General features: G+C 44.9%; 1 long non-coding RNA gene across 2 annotated transcripts in view; it reads right to left on the bottom strand.

Annotated features, from left to right (window-relative positions):
• LOC120371338 overlaps positions 1 to 20,414 on the bottom strand; it is a 118,315-nt gene that overhangs the window by 12,520 nt on the left and 85,381 nt on the right. For both annotated transcript variants that reach the window (XR_005584290.1, XR_005584291.1), the window contains exons 3-5: positions 19,348 to 19,468; positions 9,053 to 9,289; positions 6,042 to 6,203 (exon numbers count right to left, since the gene is read on the bottom strand). This is a non-coding gene — a long non-coding RNA (uncharacterized LOC120371338). The remainder of the gene's footprint in view (positions 1 to 6,041; positions 6,204 to 9,052; positions 9,290 to 19,347; positions 19,469 to 20,414) is intronic.

Genomic DNA, 20,414 nt, shown 5'->3' with positions numbered 1-20,414 from the left:
CACTAGTATCACAGAAGAATAACTCCAGAGGCTTCAGTAGTGTTCCTCCACACTGATGCACATAATAACAGAACCAGGCCCAGAATCAATGATGCCTATACACAGCAGACAGAACCAAGCTTGACTCAGTCACAGACAAGGTGAAAAATTACTCACATCATTCTCATTCCTTCCAAATGAGTCATAGCATTTAGAGAGACAAGGGGGGTGAGGTAATATCGTTTGTTGGACCAACTTCTGCTGGTGAGAGAGACAAGCTTTCGATCTTACACAGTGTCTTTTATCATTTTCCTGTGTGAGTTCATTGGAGAGCATAGTGATTGTCTGGTTTCACTAACATGGTTGTTATTGAGGCATTCAGTGCACTCAATGAGGTATACCACATGTTGTAATAGACACGTGTAGTAGCCATGAATCTTGAAAGGTGTGTTGTGGTGGGAGGTGTTGATCATTGTAGTAGTTGTGAGATGTCTGCAGGTTTTGTATCTGTTGTTCTGGCAGGGTTTGGTGCTGCTTTGAGTTGGTGTGTCCTGGTCTGTGGGGAGCTTGCTTCTGATGATGAGCTTGAAGAGGTTGGGAAGTTGTTTGAAGTTCAGAAGAGGGGGATCAGGAAAGGTTTATTTCAGGATGGAGTCCCCACGAGTGTGGGTTGTAGTTGTTTGATGATATTCACACAGGAAAATGATAAAAGACAAAAACACCACATCACCTGTGGGTGAACACTTTTCACAAAGTGATCACTCTATATCTGACCTATCAGTTCTCATGGATACCTGCACAAAACTTTCAAAAGATGAGCCTGGGCGCTTAAATTCTTAACTTTACTAGACACTAAAAATCATGGGCTGAATAGAGACACGGGTTTATGGCTTATTACAACAATCTGTAACCAACTAACCCCCACAGCTGCTTTCTTCCCCCTCCTCCTTTCCTTCCTATGAGTGGAGGGGTGTTAATGGGCCACTTCACCCTGAATGGTTCCTTGAAATATGTGTTAACTACTTATGCTAAACAATCTATTCCACCTTGTATTTAGCTGTGACACTCTGAGAAAGGTCTGGTCTACACTACAGACCAGGGATGGGCAAACTACAGCCTGCAGGCTGGATCCGGCCCATGGGATTGCCCCCTGTGGTGCCGCGGGCCCGGCGCCGCTCTCAGAAGCAGCCAGCACCGCAGCCCCCAGGTGGGAGGGCAGAGGACTCCATGCATTGCCCTTGCCTCCAGGCACCGCCCCCCACAGCTCCCATTGGCCGGGATCGGGGAATCGCGGCCAGTGGGAGCTTCAGGCGAGTTACCTGGAGGCGCGGCAAGGGCAGCGCATGTGGAGCCCTCTGTCCCCCCTTCCCCAGGGGCCACAGCACTTCCTGGAGTGACATGGCATGGGACCTGGCAAGGCTCCCTGCCCGCCTTCCCTGGCCCCAGTGCGCGCCACTGCCACCCCAGAGCCACTTTAGGTAAGTGGCGCCGGGCTGGTGCCCGAACCCCTCCTGCACCCCGCCCCCCAACTCCCTGCCCTAATCCCCCTGCCTGCACCTCGCACCCTCCTGCACCCCAACTCCCTGCCCTGAGCAGCAGCGGCTCCAGGCACCAGTGCACCAAGCGCGTGCTTGGGGCGGCAAGCCATGGAGGGTGCCCCGCCGGTCGCTGTGAGGGCGGTAGTCAGGCTGCCTTCGGCAGCTTGCCTGTGGGAGGACCGCCGGTCCCGCGGATTCGGTGGCAATTCAGCCGCGGGTACCTTCCTGCAGGTGCACCAACGAAGGCAGCCTGCCTGCCATGCCTGGGGCGGCAAAAAGCTATAGCTGCCCCTGGCTCTGAGCCCCCTCATACAACCTGCACTCCTCCTGCACCCCACACCCCAACTTCCTGCCCTAAGCCCCCTGCCTCCACCCCTCATGCAGCCCAACTCCCTTCCCTGAGCCCCCTCGTATACCCTGCACCCCTCCTCTGCCCCAATCCCTTGCCCTGAGCCCCTTCCTGCATACCACATCCCCTCCCACACCCCGCACTCCTTCCTGCACCCCAACCCCCTGCCCCGGCCCTGCATACAATTTCCTCACCCAGATGTGGCCCTGCCTCAGACCAAAAAGTTTGCCCACCCCTGCTACAGACCTATATCAGTATAACTACATTACTCCGGGGGGTGAAAAATCCACACTCCTGAGTGAGGTAGTTATACCAACCTAATCCCCATGTAGAAAGCTCTAAGACAGTGGGAGAGCTGCTTCCGCTGACGTAGCTTTTGCCTCTCGGAGAGGTGGATTAACTAAACAAGTGGGAGAGCTCTGTCCGGTGGCATAGAGCATTTTCATTAAAGCACTACAGCAGCGTTTTAAGTGTAAATATGTCCTTAGTTTCCCAGACCTGAAGAAAAGCTCTGTTCAAGATCGAAAACGTGTCTCTCATCTCACCGCAACAAAAGGTGATCCAATAAAAGATACGACCTCACCCACTTGTCTCTCTAATATCCTGGGGCTGACACAGCTACATTACATCATAGCATTTAGTCATATAAATATATAAGGGCCTGAAACCTTGGGAAGCTGCAGCAGCATTATGAAACCAAGATCAGGCAATACAAATCAAATTGCTGGTCAGATTGAAAACAAGAAGGATGTTTAAACAACAGCATGAGAGAAAAAGGCTAAGAAGCTACACATGAGCAATAGTTGACTGATTCCAAGGTGTAGAAGAGCTGAGGCCAGGGCCGGCTTTAGGAACTGTGGGGCCTGATTCCAATACCCGGCGGCGGTCTGAGTCTTTGGCGGCACTTTGGCGGCGGGGGGTCCTTCACTCGCTCCGGGTCTTCTGTGGCAATGAAGGACCCCCCCCGCCCCCACCGCCGAAAGACCCGGAGCAAGTGAAGGATCCCCCTGCTGCTGAAATTCTGCCAAAAACCCGGATCGCCGCCAGGTGAGTAAAAATTTAAAAAAGGCGCCTAAGGCGCAGGGCCCGATTCTGGGGAATCGGCCTAAAGCCGGCCCTGGCTGAGGCTTTACTGAATGTACCAACACAAAGAGACACATTTATGGATCAGAAACTGCTAATTCTATACAGTGCCATTTGCTAAAAATAAAACTGTAGCAATCTCACAGAAATTGCAGGCAATCACACCACAGGCAGAGCGGTCTTGTATACAGTACTTCTATTGAAAACCTGCAAGAACCTGCAGGTTGCCATAGACTTCACTGCAGGGCTTTAGCAAATTTTCTCTCTGAGATAGAACCAAAGTAATTGTTTACTTCTTCATTGTCACTACTTTGCAGCTGTAATGGCAAGAAGTTAAGAATTACCAGTGCCTCATTCTGCATCCCCAAGGCTTTGAAATAATGTATAGGATTGAATGGAATGTGTGTCCCTCTGTCTTAAAGAGTCTGAGCTAAAGCTTATTGAAGCCAGTGGAAAGACTCCCATTCATTCAATGGGCTTTAGATGAGGCTCTATAACAAGGCTTCCTGATTCATTTACAAGGCAGGCATTCATTCAGACCCTTGTCTACTTTATGCTGCAGTATCGTGGTCTTGTGGTTAGCAAGAAATGTTTTCATTTCCTTAACAGTTTATCTTGACATACCACCATTTTGTTAGAATTAGAAAAGCAACCTCTGCATCAGATCCAAACACATTTGCACATACGATCAATCGACAGTGCACAATTGTGCCACATAAACTGATTCATGCTGCACTCTAATCTCCAGCAGCTGTGGACACTGCTTGAGAAAGTGGTGACAAAGAGAAACAGGAAACTTGTCTATATACATGCAGCACCTGCTTCGTGGGAAGGAAAGAGACTTGACAATAGCATTAGTGTAAATCTATATTAAGCTGAATTATATAGCTCTGTAATCCCTGGGTCAGTGGACGGTTTGACAATTCATATCCACTATCTTTCCTGACTGAAAGTAGATTACATTATTTAGGAAAAGGTTGTCATATTCCACTCACTAGGTTCCTTGAGCCTTCCAAGAGTGACTCGGGTGTTATTTAAATCCTGGTGTAAATTCCTGCCACACATTCACAAGCTGCTCCCTGAAAAAGCAGCTGATATCTCATCAAACATATTGATGGACATTCTAGTTAGTTCTGCTTCTAGGTCACATTGTCTCTGGAGAGTTTCTTGTCTTTTTTATTTGTTTTTAATTTGATTATAAAGGGGTGAATGTTTGTTTTAAGAATTATAGTTATTTATTATTTGTGTTCATCTGTTTCTGCTGCTTGTTCATACTTGAATTTGTGACCCTCTGTTATGACATCAATATCATTTCTCAGCAGTGTTGCAAACCAAGGGTAATGGCTTTGAGTGGGTAATGCAAATCAACTCTTAATAATACAGATCCCATTTTATTTATGTAAATGTTTTTTAAAAGGGCATTTTGGCTCTGATGATAATTCAATAATTAATTATCACAAGCTGGGCCCAATAAACAGACCTCCTCACCATCTGCCAAAGCATTTCTATTCATCTATGAAGAAGGGTAGATGAAAACAGGGGAAGTTACATAAATAAACCTGACCTAAAACAGAAATAAACTAACACAAATAGGATGGATTAATGAGATTTTAAAACAGCCATGCACTGTGATATCCAATAGATGTCCCCTGGCTGTACCACTGAGAAGTCCAGTTCTAGCGAGCTCCTGATTGAACCTCAAGGAGGCAAGAAAGGACAACCTGGCTGATCAAAATTTATTTGGTGGGACACAGAACAAAAGATGACCCTACAAATGCCTTAATCTGAGAGTCCTAAGGATTTATCAGCACAGACAGGTCCCCACCTGGAAAAGCTTACAGTCTAACTTTAGGCACCCGCTCTTGCTAAATCTGTAGGCATCAGCTGAGCCCCTGCTCTGCCCCAGCCCCGCCCCCACTCCCCTGAGCTCTGCAGCATGGCCCGGTCTGCACTTACTGGCAGCAGGTAGTGCAGCCCCAGCCACGCCGCCGGTGAGTACTGGGGGGTGGTTCCCCCTCCTCCCCAAGCCAGCCTCCCTCCCATGGAGGCCTGGGGACAGCCCTCCCACTCTCCCCCATGAAGGTCTGGGGACCCCCCGCCCCCACAGGGGGGATGTGTAGGGCCCCAGAATAGCTAGGGACTGCCCTGCCTACAGTGATAGTGTTCACAGGCAACTGGGACGTCCATGGGGCAGAATGGAGAAGATGGAAGTGCTGGAAGGGAGATCGGCAGGGAGAGGGCAGAGGGAAGCCAGCCCTAATTCTTAACAATCCAGTAATGACTTTTCTGTCCTGAATTGGTTCTGTTTTTGGAAGAGGAACAAGACAAGAGTCTGTTCCTGCCCCTTCTGCCCCCTCTTCCTCTCCTTACTTAGCCTTCCCTTTCTCTTGTGGTCTCTCCTTATCCCCACTCCTCCACTCGCTTTGCTCCCTCATGGTTACTCCTGTCCTCCCACAGCTCAATAAAACAGGCACTCTCTGAAGTTGACTTTTATCACTGGAATTTGCAGTGTTCTTGTAGCCATATTGGTCCCAGGATATTAGAGAGACAAGGTGGATGAGGTAATATCTTTTATTGGGCCAACTTCTGTTGGTGAGAGAGACAAACTTTTGAGTTTACCCAGCTCTTCTTCAGGCCTGGGGCAGATACTCAGGGTGTCAGAGTGTCACAGCTAAATACAAGGAAAATACATTGGAGACAGTAACCTGCTGCTTCTTGGTTCATCAGTTCCCTCTTGTGGTTTTCATGATCTACTGCACTTAAACTATTTAACTATTCAAAGATAGCTACAGTTCCCTTTTCTCTTGCCCTCTGTATCTCCCACTCCCTCTATTTTCTGCCCTACCTTTTTTGATCCGTCTCCCTCTGTCCCTGTTCTTCTTTCTTCCCTTTAGCTCTCTCTCAATAGCACATTCTCTACTTTCCAGCCCTCTCTGTGTTCTCTGTGCCACAACTTTGTTTTATTTCCTCTCTCACCTACTGACTTCATATAGGAAGGCCTTTGTGCACCAGGTCCCAATCCTCTGATCCACCCAGAAGGAAAGGCTTTACATCCTCTCTCTAGTCTGGGGGATGAGATCCAAAGCACATACCTTCCGGAAGATCCTTACGGCTGGCAACAGGGGAAATGGCTGGCTGGACTTCTCTTCCTATTCCAGCTTGGGATGGGATGTTCAGAACAGCTGTACTAAGATATTTAATGGCAGACCAAATGGGAAGTGTTCAGATGTGTTTTCAGCAGCACCAGATGCCTCCTGAAATGAAAACACACTGATGAATTTTTATTGTCTTTCCAGACCATGTAGTAATAGTAATTAAATCTTTGTTTACCACATTAAGAGCTAATTGCTTGGAAGAACCCAGGTGGAATTATTCAAGACTACAAAAATCTGAGGTCAAGCACTTTCATTTTTCCAACTTTAATAAAATTCAAGAGTAGAGCCACATTTTTTTAAAAAAATTTCATGGGGATAAAAATCACTGCTGATATTGTGTGAGCCAACTTACAACTTACGAAAGAATTTGTAGCACTGAGTTGTACGCCCCTAAAAACAGGGGTTTACAGTGGGGAATGCTATCTCAACCTGAACATCAGAGGAACTAACAAGGTGCTGCTAATTTACACACATATATATATATATATATATATATATATATATATATATATATAGTGGATGTGTACAGTAACACAGTATGGCCTCACTAATTCACCTTAAAGAGCCAGAGACCCACAGTGCATTATTGAATTTCTTTGAAATGGCAAGTAAATGCACAAATATTTTATCCACCTATCAAGCTATGGGGCAAGTTTATCACTAAATTACACTCCTTTAAGCCCCACCCAATCAATGGGGTTCTATGTACAGTATAACTGAGAGCAGAACTTTTTTTCTCTTTCTCTTTACCATCCTCTGCGTCTCCTCACCCATCCTCCCCAGGAGCTATCTTCCTACTAATGTATTTTAATAAACTCAGGAATGCATGTAGTTTAGCTTTAATGACTATAGATAATGTTTCACAGTGGTCTAGTAAATATACTTAAACATTTTTGTGAAAACAACAAAATCTTGCTAACGTGAGACCTCATTACAGCACAGTGTCTGCTATTAAATCTGCTAACAAGTGGGGAGAGAGTTGCCAGCTTTTGCACACGAAGTGTGTTTGCATTCATGAGGTTCTGCTGTGCGTGCAATGCACAGCTTAAAACTCAGGGGCACATGAGTTGCTCTTGAAAGATGAGAAGAAAACAGTGAATGGAAACTGACAGGATTTTTTTTAAAAGTATTTCAGTCAAGAAAGATCTGGGATATGAATTGCTCAACTGTCTTCAGTTTCAGTGATCGCAGAGCTGTATTATGCAGCTAATTTTAGTTTCACACTAATGCTATTGTCAAATCTATTTCCTTTCTGTGAAGCAGGTGATGCCTGGGTTTAGATACAATTTGTAGATGATACTGCACAGCTGCTAGGGGTGGATGAGCTGTTTCTTATATTCTAACACCTGACATGAGTATCAACCCAAAGTTTTGGATTATTTCAGTTAAAGACAAGGCTTCAGCTCTGTGTACTCCACAGGAAGCTGGAGCTCCACTCTGCTGCAGCCGGTTGGAACGTCTGCTTCATTCATATTAAAAAATGGAGGGTTTAAGCAATGAAATATGAAGATAAGCAATACATTCTGTACAATTGCCCTTATGATTTTTTATAAGTTCAATGTATTTTATTCTGACCCCACATTTGCACAGATTTTTATGCTGACAATGCATAAGTGCGCTGTAGAAATTGACAGGAAGTTATGGCAGCTGAGTACGGGACAATTGGGGCTTGCAGCCTTTACAAAAGCATAAGAGGTGGTTTGGAATAGTGGGATAAATACACTAGCAGGATCTCTCTGCTAAAAATGAAACAGCAATGCTGGCATTCAAATGTTCATCTTTAGGTTTCTGAGCTAACAACCTCTGGAGCTGAATGGAGCAGCTCACATCTCTTCAACCTATTGTTTCAGACTGTTTGCAGACTCAGGAAAGTGTCACTACATCTGTTTATACTTGGCTCACATTTTCAAGGCTCTCCTTACTACTATAAGGGCAAGAAACATAATTTTTTTAAAATAAAAGCTTAGATTCTGGGACACAGTTCTGTGACAAGGGATGGAGTCCATGGCCAGAGAATACTTGGTTACAGAAACAAACTCCATAGTGCTCTTTGTCTTATTCTGGTATGGGTTTAGCGGCTAACTATTATTTTATTTTCTGTCATTTGTGTTAGGAGCACTTCTTTTTATATTTGTATAAATCTAAATAACTGACTAAATACCTCAATCTCTGACTATTCTACATCTCCTGGCAGGCTCCTCTACCTTTGAAAATTCAGTGCAGTCTACAGTTGTCTCTCTTCTGAGTCTCAGGCATTCTGACTTTGAAATCTGGTGTTCACAGTATAGGGTAAGGACGTATCTAACTGGGGAAGCATCAGAGCCTATGAGATTTGACAGCATTGGATTTGCAGAAGAAAGGCAGGTGAGGTGAGGACCAGATATTCAAAGGCAGTAGCAGCCTAAGAAAAAAGCTGTGAAGGTCTGATAGGGACTGTGATGTGCTCAGAATTAGGTTTTTGCATAATCTTATAACACACTTTTCCTTTGTTTAAAATTACTGTGAAACTCTGAAATGCCTAATGGTCTGACTTGTTTATTTCCATGAGGGAGAGTACTGCTGATATTCAACTAGAAATTTTAAAGACACTTTTAAACCTTCAGTAGTAGCCACCATTTGAATTTGTTCCTTCAAAGATAAAACTCCTGTCTTCATGCAGACATTTAAAGGGTCACTGTCAAGATTAAATCGTTTGTTTAAAAATATGTTGCCTGTGTTTCTATTAATGCCTGAGAGTAATAACTAAAAGAATTTTAGAGAGAGAAGGTGGATGAGGTAATATATTTTATTGGGCCAGTTTTATTGGTGAGAGAGACAAGCTTTTGAGCTACTCAATGTCACAGCTGTGACCCACCTTGTCTCTCTAATATACTAGGACCAACATGGTTAACACAACACTGCATAAAATAATTTTAACACTCTAAGGTCCCATTTCTACAAACACTTACTTCCAAGCTCAGTGCTACTCACTCTCAGTGGTTAGCAGCAAGGCCGACAGTAACTGTTTGTGGGACTGGACTTGTTCCATTTTACATGGTTCCACTTTACGTAGTTGTTCACTTTGTGCATGTCACCCAGTTCAGATAATGAAACTGGGCAGGTCATCTTCACTTTCTGTGTAAAGTCAGCTTTCTTTTCCAGTTCTGATGCATTAATCCAGATGTAACGTATTTGAGTTTCCAACACTATAAGAAAATGTTTAAATGATCAACAAAGCTAAACTGTTTTCACTGAAACTGACACCAATGTCTGTAGTCTCTGGAGATATAGAGATGGCACCAAATCAGAACCGATTATCTACATATGCCTGACTCCAAATTCTGACAGTCCAAACTGCTCCTTTGGCTTTGGAAAACCAAAATGAGACTGACAAGGTTTTGCACTTCAAAACAGAAACTACCCCAGAAGCTCTGAGCTCTCTGTAAAAACCCTTTTTCTCTCTCCCTGTTTTTATTAAGTTGCATGTCTAAACTAATTGACATTGTCCCTTTAAAAGTTTTCACTGATTGAAAAAACATTATATGCCTGATCCTGAACAACTGGCTTTGACTGGTGTGGGACTAGGCCAGTTGAAGCAATAGCTCTTGTCGCCAGCCCAGTAAAGTAGCCTGTCTAAATGCACACTTTGGACTAAATTCAGCCATGCCATGAAGAGGGTGTGCTTCAATTGAAGAAGTTTCTGGAGCTGCCTCCTCTCATGCCACACCTGAATCAGGCCCTTAACGAGTAACCAGCAGTTTCAAATATTCAGCCCATAAACTCTCTTCTGTGGACCTGGATGGGTTGTGGTTTTTATACACGCTGTATTTGTTTTTATGATCAGGCTTTACTTTGGATCACATGCTCTAAAATCTTTAACACGATTCTGGTTTCATATTTACAGCTTTGGAGTGCAATCTGAAGTGCCTCATGCAGGGAACTGAACACCCACATTGGAGATGATGGGAGATGAGGGGACACAGTCCTGCCCAGAAAGCACTCTGCTCCTCACAAGATCTTCCCCTTAGTGTGACAAATATATGCAAAACATCAAGGGTTGCTTAAACATAAATGCAATTACACAAGACAAAGTTAGCTTAACCCCAAATCTTAGGCATATATGCTTACAATTTCTAGGCATGAAAACTGTACTGCACTCAGTCCCAGTTTTTAATTCCTGACTAAGAACAAACAGGCCCCTCAGACACTGAACATCTGATGGATTTTTTTTCCCCCTGTGGCTGTGGAGCCACATAACCACAGTCCCCTTAGAAGTGTTTTAGTAGTGAGGGTTCTAAGACAAAGGACTGGAGCCATGTAAATTCTATCAAAACTGTGACCAATGGCTATTTCCAAACAGTTGTACTGACACAGTCTTCGTATAGTCTGGTGCTCCTTTGTGAGTAAAGATTTGTGTTTCAAAAACATCCATGTTGTAGACCAGTGGTTTTCAAAGTCAGTCCGCCGCTTGTTCAGGGAAAGCTCCTGGCAGGCCGTTCTGGTTTGTTTACCTGCCCCGTCCGAAGGTTCAGCTGATCGCGGCTCCCACTGGCCACGGTTCGCTGCTCCAGGCCAACGGGGGCTGCAGGAAGCAGCGCGGGCCAAGGGATGTGCTGGCCGCCCTTCCTGCAGCCCCCATTGGCCTAGAGCAGCGAACCGCGGCCAGTGGGAGCTGTGATCGGCTGAACCTGCGGACGCGGCAGGTAAACAAACCAGACTGGCCCACCAGCGGCTTTCTCTGAACAAGCGATGGACCAACTTTGAGAACCACTGTTGTAGACTACGGCCCACTCCTAACAGGATCCTAACATAGTCTGTTAATATGTTAATAAAGGTGCTATGTGTGGGTGCAAACTGAGCTTCTGTTGTAACTGCTGAAAATGTCGAACCCACTTACAAGTATTAAGGATGAATTCTCCATTATCTTCAACAATGTCTTTAATGGAGTTACATCAACCTAAAATAGGGGTAGCACTGTTGCATGAAAAGATCAGCCCTCAGAGAGGACAGGGTTGGAATGAAGATACTGAAACACAGGTAGTTCGGTGCCTTGTGCGGGGATCTTAACACCCATACTGGAGTTGGTGGGAGATGAGAACACAAAGTCCATTTGAGGAAGGCCTCAGCACCTCACAAGATCAGGCCCTTAGTGTAACAAATACTTGCAAAAAATAAAGGGTATGGAAACATAACTTTTAATGTCAATGGGCTGGATCCACAGCATAACTCTTTTGACTTCAATAATTGACTTAAATGGAATTGTGCTGATTTCCAGAAACTGAACTTTATTTATAGATAAATATCCTTTCCCATGAATATGCAGTTAGACAGCTAATAATTGCAGTATCCCTTTAAAGTTTAATCTCCATTTCTCCCTCCTCAGTATGTACCCAGCCACCTTGGAAGATGCCACACACAGGCTGGGATATGACAGCAATGCTCAAATAGGATTTCTCAAGAGAAAACAAAACTTTCTGAGCCTCGAAATGGCCCCAGGGTCTTACTGTGTTTGAGGAACAAATCCAAGATGGTGACAACATAAGAGTCCCCATAGCTTCTTCTGAAGGTTTCAAAGCTTGGTTTTCTATAAGAAAAGCCTATCTGAGCATTGTTTGTGCTGGACTGAACTTCAAAGAGAATTGCTGCTAGGAACTGACAGCAGACTGTGTATGACAGCCAGTGATATGTAGCATAGTCTTGTCAAGAGAACAGATAATCCCCAGTCCTTAAATATGCATTCTCTTTATGTTGGCAATGTCTGGTTTTGCAGGGATCTTACCAGCTATCATGGACACAAAACTTACAAAGCACGAGTGAGAAATGGCAACATGAATACATTTAGTTTCAAAACTTGTTAACTAACTAATAGGGGTGGGCAAAGATAGTAACACATATTGGGGTTTAAAGTGCAAAAATGTTCAAAAGGTGAAAGGAACTTTTCAGAAAACATATGTTATTTATTACCACTCAGATATAGGAGTTCCAACAACTGAGACGGTAAATTAATTCCTGCTGAAGTTTATTTCTATTTTTCACATAGAATTTCAAGGTACCAAACAAAAACTTTTCTTCAGACTCACTAAAATGGACTGGTTTGGTGGTTTAGTCCATCAACAATCACCCTTTTGGACACAGTCGGGAGTTGTGCCTTGATTCTCAAATGAATGTGAGCATTAAATGTAATATACGTTTGCTGTTGTTAATAATAACACAATTACTACTTATACAGCACCAAGCAGAAGGTGTGCATGGTGTTTTGCCAACATACTGGACAACAAAATTCCTGCCCCAATGAGCTTCCAGTCTTGCTTGTCTATTAGAGCAATTAGTCTGGCAAGCTGGCGTACAAATCTAGCACACTAGCCTGCTGTCGACAGTGGACTAACTGTTTGTGCGAACCCTGCTGTTTCAAGGAGGACTAGATAAAAGTGCATTAAAAAACTGTTGATCCATGTCAGCAGTGTCCACACAGTAAGTCCGCAGACAGATAGTCACAGCAGGCTTGTGTGAGATGGATGCATACCCCAATTTACTGCAGACTAAATGTCTGTATAGATAAGCTTTATTTACAAGGCCTTCATGTATGGAACACCCAAATATTTCAAAAGGAGTTTTTGTCCAAGGTGGGCTTGCAGTAGAGGACACTGAGTTTGATAAATAGACAGACATATAGTGTAACATGATGCACTTCACAAATAGTAACATTTTCCATCTGTTAGACAATGGTATGTCATGTACTGTAGCACTTTACTTGCTAAATATATAGCACTTTGACAATGACCTGATTGTATTACCATGTCATATTTTGGCCTTGTCTACATTAGTGCCACAGCTGTGTGGGCAAGGATCATGTTAACATGGCTCTTGTCAGCAGGGTGCTAATATGGTTTGGCTAATCACTGTAGGCAGGGGTATGAATTTTCTTTTATCATTAAGATAAATAGGATTGCTGCTCTGTCCTCCTGCATACAGAACAGCCTGCTTTTACAGGATCTCTTTTGTAGCATGAGGCATCCTCTATTCAAATTGCTATGGCTAGGAATGTTCAGCCAATGGAGTGATCTCACTGGCTGAATATCCCTAAAAGCTTTCAAATAAGGCTTACAAAGGTTCATAAAAGTTTGCATCAGTGTCACTTTATTTACACATTCCTTAGATTCGGCCTGAAGCTCTTTTAGTTCTAGAACTACTAACCAAATATGCTAAAGAGCTGCATCTGTATAAACACTAAGCAGTGAAGTGTCAGATTTCCTTCTCTTCTTCACAGTTGTTTGAAGCCAAAAGTTAATGGTATTAGTGGGATCAGATGTCTTGTGTGGTTGGGGAAGGCATGATTACATTAAATCTGTAACTTTGCCATATATTCTTTTAAATACATTTCTTCTCCCTTTGTGTTTTCTCAGAACCTCTCTGAAATAAAATTAGAGCTGAATGAAATTTGGAATTGCCATTCTATGGGAAAATCCAACATTTCAACTTTTATTTTCATCCCAAAGTGGAACAAAAAGTTGAATTTTTAAAAAAAGTTGCAAAACAGAAATTCTGAAAAACTTACATTCCGAAATGATGAAATAATAGAAATGTAGAGCTGAAAGGGACCTCGAGAGGCCAGTGTTTCTGAGCCTTTTTGATACCAGGGACCAGCTTACTGCAGTCCCTAAACTGTGTCAGGGAGATTTCAGGGATCACCGCCGGTCCACCGACTGCTTGTTGAGAACCACTGATTAGTCCATTCATCTGCGCTAAGGCAGAACATAGTATACCTAGACCACCCTGACAGGTCTTTGTCTAACTTATTCTTAAAAATCTCCAATGACAATGTGATAGATATGGCAATTTCCTGCAATATCTTTGGGAGATCTTACTATATTAAATGTATATATCACTGTGGGCCAGGGATTGTATGTAATTCCATGGGGTAGGGTCACCACAGCTCTGCCAGGAACTAGGAAGACTGTGGGGGAAGGGGGAGAGAGAAGGCAAATTCGCTCAGGTTGTAACACCTCCAGAGAGGTACCATCACTTGGAGACACTTGCATATACAGTCCAAACTGGATTCTCAAGAGGCCAATAGACAAACAAAGGACTTTTGGATAAAAAGCCTTAGTTAAAACACTCTGGGCTTTTTTTCTCATCCATCAAAGGGAGAGGTCTTCTGTCCGAAGGGAGGGCACTCTCTCTCCCCTGCAATCCTTAAGAACGTTTTGGAAGAACTATCACCAACCAGAGCCCTTGTGGAGTTTACTACCTTGTGCATAGGTTCTTTTATTGTTGTTAATGTTTTCTTTCTAATGCTTTTATCTTAAGAATAAATGTGCTTGCTTAGAAAAAGCTGAGTGGTAATTTAAACGTGGTCAGTTATGCTGTTGATAGCCTCTGAGGAGAAGGCAAAGTTGGCCTGCTGAGGCGGTCTGACTTGCGGGGGAATTCATAGTGTAGACAGGGAACTGTGCAGCCTGGTAATACCCTTGGGAGAGGGATGTATGTCTCTGTCCAAGAGAGGCAGTGTCTGGGGAGCCAGAAGCCTGAGAGTGGGTGGCTTTGTTGGACCAAGAGGAGAATGCAGGTGCAAACTTCCCTTGGAAGCCTATTCGAGTGCTTAACTATCTTTATAGTTAGAAACTTCTTCCTGATATCTAACCTAAATCTCTCTTTCTGCAGATTAAACCTATTACTTCTTGTTCTACCTTCAAAGGACCTGAAGAGCACTGTTTCATTTCAACATTTTTGATCAAAACAAAACATTTCAACATTCCCAAAACTGAAAAGCCTCATTTCAGTTTGTTGAAATACTTCAAAACACTTTGAGTCAGTTCTGCATTAAACTGCATTTTTCCATTATGGTGCATTGCCTCCTGGGACTTATAGTTTGGTAGCCCTATTTTCCTTTATGGGTCAGACTCCCTAGAGAGGCAACATCTCCCATTATGTACCATGCAGCTTCTCCAGAGAGAAATCCATATTGTATTATGGGAGATGTAGTCTTCTATGGAGCCCAGCCACAGGGAAGAATAGGGACCGAAACTACAACTCTCATAAGGCAACGCGCTGGTAGAGAAATACAGTTTAATCTTTTGTTGAACTGATTCAAAATAAAACATTTTGGGTTAGTTCCGTGAAATAAAACATTCTGATTCAGGTCAAACTGATCTAAAATGAAATATTTCATTCTGATTTCCTCCAATGGAAAATTGAACGTTATCAGCAAAATGACATTAAAAGAAAAATATCCAGTATTACTTCTAGGTATAAATCTAGTCCCAGTTAGTAGTGACCCATTATCATCACAATCAGATAGTGTCAAAATGGCCTGTGTGAAATGGTCAGTGGGTCACAGTCTTGGTCCCACACAGGTGGGATAGACACGAACACCCCAAGAAACCTTTTGCTGGCAGACAAGCAAAGTTCACAAAGAATGAATGGGCCTGGGAAGTATAGCACTATGTCACTTCCAGTGTTCAGCAGAGAGCTTCACCTGGACAGCAGTGTGGGGAAGCTTGCCTGGCTAATGTTTATGTTGTAACTGTTCTGTGGATGAACTTCCAGACTGTCATGCACCAACTTTCACGAGCAGCAAATTTAGTAACGGTGAACTGTGCCCCAGCTCTGAAGGCCAGCACAAGTCCTATGTGCTACTTATATCCAAACTTGCTCTTTTGAAGGGTTAAATGTGACTTAGAGGCTGCATGGCCTTGTACTGACCATCTGCACAGGGATGAATTTTACCCTAAAATGTTAAAACAGAAAGAAGGCCAGATCATGGGCAGTGGGTGAACCACCGGCTCGGGGAGGTTAGCCCCGGGCCTACCCTTCCGCCTAAGGCCTTGTCCCTCCTTCCTCTTGCCCCCCCAAGCCCAGATACCACCCCCCTCCCCTGCAGCCAGGAGCCCCCCCGACCCCAGAGCACCGAGTGGGCGGCGCACAGCCCCCTGCAGCCCTAGAGCACTGTGCATCCAGGTGGCATGTGGCCTCTGCCCTGGAGCATGCAGTGTGCGGTCCCTGCCCCAAAGCACCAGGCGGGTAGGCGGCGCTTCCCCCCAGCTCCAGAGCACCAGGCAGCGCATGGCCCAGCCCCGCAGAGCACTGGGTGGGAGGGTGGCATGCGGCCCCCTGGAGCACCAGGTGGGCAGGCTCCCCCCCAGCCCTGGAGCACCAGGTGGGCAGGCTCCCCCCCAGCCCTGGAGCACCAGGTGGGCAGGCTCCCCCCCCAGCCTCGGAGCACCAGACAGCACATGGCCCCCAACCCCAGATGGGTGGGGCGTGAACCCCCTCAGCCCTGGAGCATTGGGCAGCACGGCCCCAGTGCCAGGCCCCTCCCACCCCCAGCACTGGGCAGCCCCGGCTACCACAAGTCCCAGCCACCCTAGCCCCAACCCCAGCCCCAGCATGTTTCCCTTCCTGGAAGAGGAGCAGCCTTCCTGGGCTGGGGCCAACCAGCAGCAAGAGGGGAGGAGGTCCCTGCACAGAGTGTGGGTGGAGCCACGCAGGGCTGTTTGGGCAGGCTCAGCCTTCCCCTGCCTATCAGACATGCCCCCACGGGCCAGCTCCTGCACCCACTGAAGTCAGTATACATTTTGTCTTTGATGTCACTAGGAGCAGGATTGGGCCCAAAATAAACATTTTTTTTTTAAAACCTGTTTGAGATTCCGGATAATTTAAAAATAAATGTATAGACTTAAGAATTACACCTAACCACATCATAAAAGGGAAATGGAACACATCTTCCAACATCTAAATCCAGGCCTTTTGGCTTCTCCTACAAAAAATGAAGACCCCCCCCAAAGGACTGATCCACAGCCCATTTAAGTGATTGGGAGGCTTTCCATTGACTCCAGTTGGCATTGGTTCAGACTCTAACGGTATGTCTAACTGCAACTAAAAACCCACAGTTGGCCTGTGCAGGCTGACTCTGGCTCAGGCTAAGGAGCTGTTTAATTATGATGAAGACATGTGGGCTCAGGCTGCAGCTCGAGCTTTGGGACCCTCCCACCCAGGGCCGGCTTTAGGCCGATTCGCCCAATTGGCTGGAATCAGGCCACGCGTCTAAGAGGGCCCCACACCTTACGTGGCTTTTTATTTTTTTTACTCACCGGGTGGCGGTCTGCTCCGGGTCTTCGGCAGCATTTCGGTAGTGGGGGGTCCGCTCTGGGGATCTTCAGTGGCATTTTGGCGGTGGGGGGTCCTTCAGTGCCACGGAAGACCCAGAGCGGACCCCCCACTGCCGAAGTGCTGCCAAAGCCCTGGACCGCCGCTGGGTATTCGAATCGGGCCCCGCAGTTCATAAAGCCGGCCCTGCTCCCACCTGGCAGAGTCCTAGAGCCCAGGCTGCAGCCTGAGCCCACATGTCTAAGGCCTTGGCTACACTTGAGAGTTACAGCGCTGGTGGTGGCTTTATAGCGCTATAACTCACTCCCCGTCCACACTGGCAAGGCACATACAGCACTGTATCTCCATGGCTACAGCGCTGCTTGTACTCCACCTCCACGAGAGGCATAAAGAGTATAGCGCTGCTCCTGCAGCGCTGGGGCGCCAGTGTAAACAGGGAATAATCTTAGTACGCTGTGACTGACCTCCGGAAGCTTCCCATAATCCTTTTAAGTGCCGATTACTCTCTTTGTTTTGTTGTGATGCCTCTGTTTGTTCTGTTGTGAACTCCGGGCTCCCGGAGCTGCTTATCAAAAAAACAAACACAGCCACTGTTTGCTGTGAATGAGCAGAGGCGGGGGGCTCCCTTTGGAACGCCCATAGCTAGTGTTTGCTTGAAGAGAGGGGAAGGGAGGGGGCCTGAGGACAGAAGCAGCGCGGCGGGCGGGAGGAGATGGGGGGGTCCGTTTTGGGGAGGCTGCTTATCTGGTCTGTGAGGAAAAAAAAAACAGCTGCTGTTTGCTTTCAGTGAGTGAGAGAGGGTGGGGGAGGCGGTCGGAACTTGCAAGGCAGGGAGCTGACAGTGTCAGCTCCAAAAATCCATGCTCTCTCTCCCCCACTCTCCCTGTCACACTCCACCCCCCCCCCCCATTTTGAAAAGCACGTTGCAGCCACTTGAACGCTGGGATAGCTGCCTATAATGCACCGCTCTCAATGCCACTGCAGATGCTGCAAATGTGGCCATGACAGTGCGCTGGTAGCTGTCAGTGTGGACAGACTGCAGCACTTTCCCTACTCAGCTGTACGAAGATAGGTTTAACTCCCAGCACTGTACAGCTGCAAGTGTAGCCGTACCCTCAATCACAATTAAACAGCCTCTTAGCCTCAGCCCCATGAGCCCGAATCAGCTGCCATTGGCCAGCCATGGGTCTTTAACTGCAGTGTAGACATCCAATCTAATTGGAGACAGTCAGTTAAGGCACTTTGATCCCATATCAACAAGAACTAGATAAAAGAGCACTAAAAAACTGTTAATGCATGTCAGCAGGGTCCACACTGTTAGTCTGCAGACAGATATTCTGTAGCAGGCTTGTGTGGGGTACATTTACACTCCAGCTTGCTGCAGACTAACTGTCTGTACAGACGCTCCCCGACTTACACAAGTGTTCCATTCTAGAACGTCTTGCGTAACTTGAATTTTGCATAAGTCGGAAATGTATACCCGACCATTACACACACAAAAACAACCAAAAAACACCCCCACCTCCTATTTCTAGCTTACAGAACGTTTTCCTTAAGTGCGGATTTGCGTAAGTCGTGTTTGCGAAACCCAGGGGGCATCTGTATACATAAGCTTGATTTACAAGGACTTCAAGTATGGAATGCCCAGACATTTCAATGGGAGTTCTGCCCAAGGAGGGCTCTCAGTATAGGACACTGAGTTTGATGGACAGCCATAACGGAAAATAGGGCTCCCAAACTGTAACTCCCATGAGGCAACGCACCATAATGGAAAAATGCACTTTATTGCAGAACTGACTCAGAATGAAGCATTTTGAATGTGTATTAGGATATATAAATATACCCTAATATAAAATAATGTAAGGGCCTGCTGCTCTGTGCTTTTTTAGGTGTTAGTGATGACGACAGAAACATAGAAATTCAAATTCAGATCTTGCTAGGTACATAAATGTGGAGGGAATTCTTTTTTATATATATTTATTTATAATTTAAAATCTATTTGTTACTGATTGTGGATTTTAAATAGTATTTTTTAAAGTATTTCAGTTCATATTTAATTTTTACAAGGCAACAAACACTTACATATGCAGAAGCCTGTGCAATGATGTCAGGCAGATTTACTCATATTTTCAACTGATTGAATGTCTGACTAACCAACCTTTTCTAAGATGGCTTCACTTGGTCCTCTTAAAATGTTAAATGATTTGGACAGTTCAGTAATACAACTCCCAGGCTGAGTCACTAATCACAAGACGTGCCTTGTAGATGTTAACCGGAACCTGCAACAGGAGAAAAAATTGGGCTTATGCCTTTTTTGTCAGTTTCTTTCTTTGTGATGGATAGAGAAGGCCAGAAAGATATTTAGTTTTTCAAAACAAAAAAATTCTGCTTCTTATATTACATTAGAAATTCTGGTCCTCTCTAAACTGGAAAACTCTGCTGACAGAGGAAGTTTTGAAATAGTGACATCACAAGACAGTGGAAGTAGAGCAACTGAACAGGTATTTTTAGTTAAGTTGTTTAAAATGTTTTGTTCTTGTTAGCATATATTAATTCCAATGACTAATTAGCATCTTGGATAAAGTAAACTTTTGTTAAAGATTCAACACCTTTGCCCCCATCAATTTTGGGGTGAGAACTCACAATAAACATCCTTGAGACCTCCCAAAGATTCTTCAGCAAAATCAGGGTAGACTTAACATTGCTCATACTTCTAATAAGTTTAAAAAAACAAAAGGGAAACTTTTCAGACCTTCTATGCACTTCATAAACAAACAAAACAGGACATCAGCCCAATTTGTGATCCTTTTACAGTAATTTTAAAATATGTTTTCCAAAGGGCTGATTGTTACTGGCCATTGCACTTACGTAGAATGAAGGATGGGTGCAAGGAGCCCCTCTCCCACACACCCCATCCGTAACCCCAACCAGGTCGTGTGACCCACATAATGGCAATGCACAGCTGTAGTCCTGAGACCAGATTCTAAACTGTGACTCAGATTCACAGAGTAAGAGAGTGTGTGGGGAACTGCTTATGGCTCCCTGATTCTAAGGACTGGTCTGAGTCTGCACTAGTGCTGGCCCAAAGAAGTTTTAGAGCAGATGAGAGGCTGATCTAAGTTACATCCCTGCTGCAGGCTCCTTAATGGATCCATCCCTTTTAAAACATTTATTAAAATATGGTACTTTATGCAACAGACTTCAGGGAGATATACTGCACTTAAA

Source organism: Mauremys reevesii, linkage group 9 (assembly GCF_016161935.1).
Source record: "Mauremys reevesii isolate NIE-2019 linkage group 9, ASM1616193v1, whole genome shotgun sequence".
Taxonomy (NCBI): Eukaryota; Metazoa; Chordata; order Testudines; family Geoemydidae; genus Mauremys; species Mauremys reevesii.
This window is presented reverse-complemented; position numbering and strand designations above follow the sequence as displayed.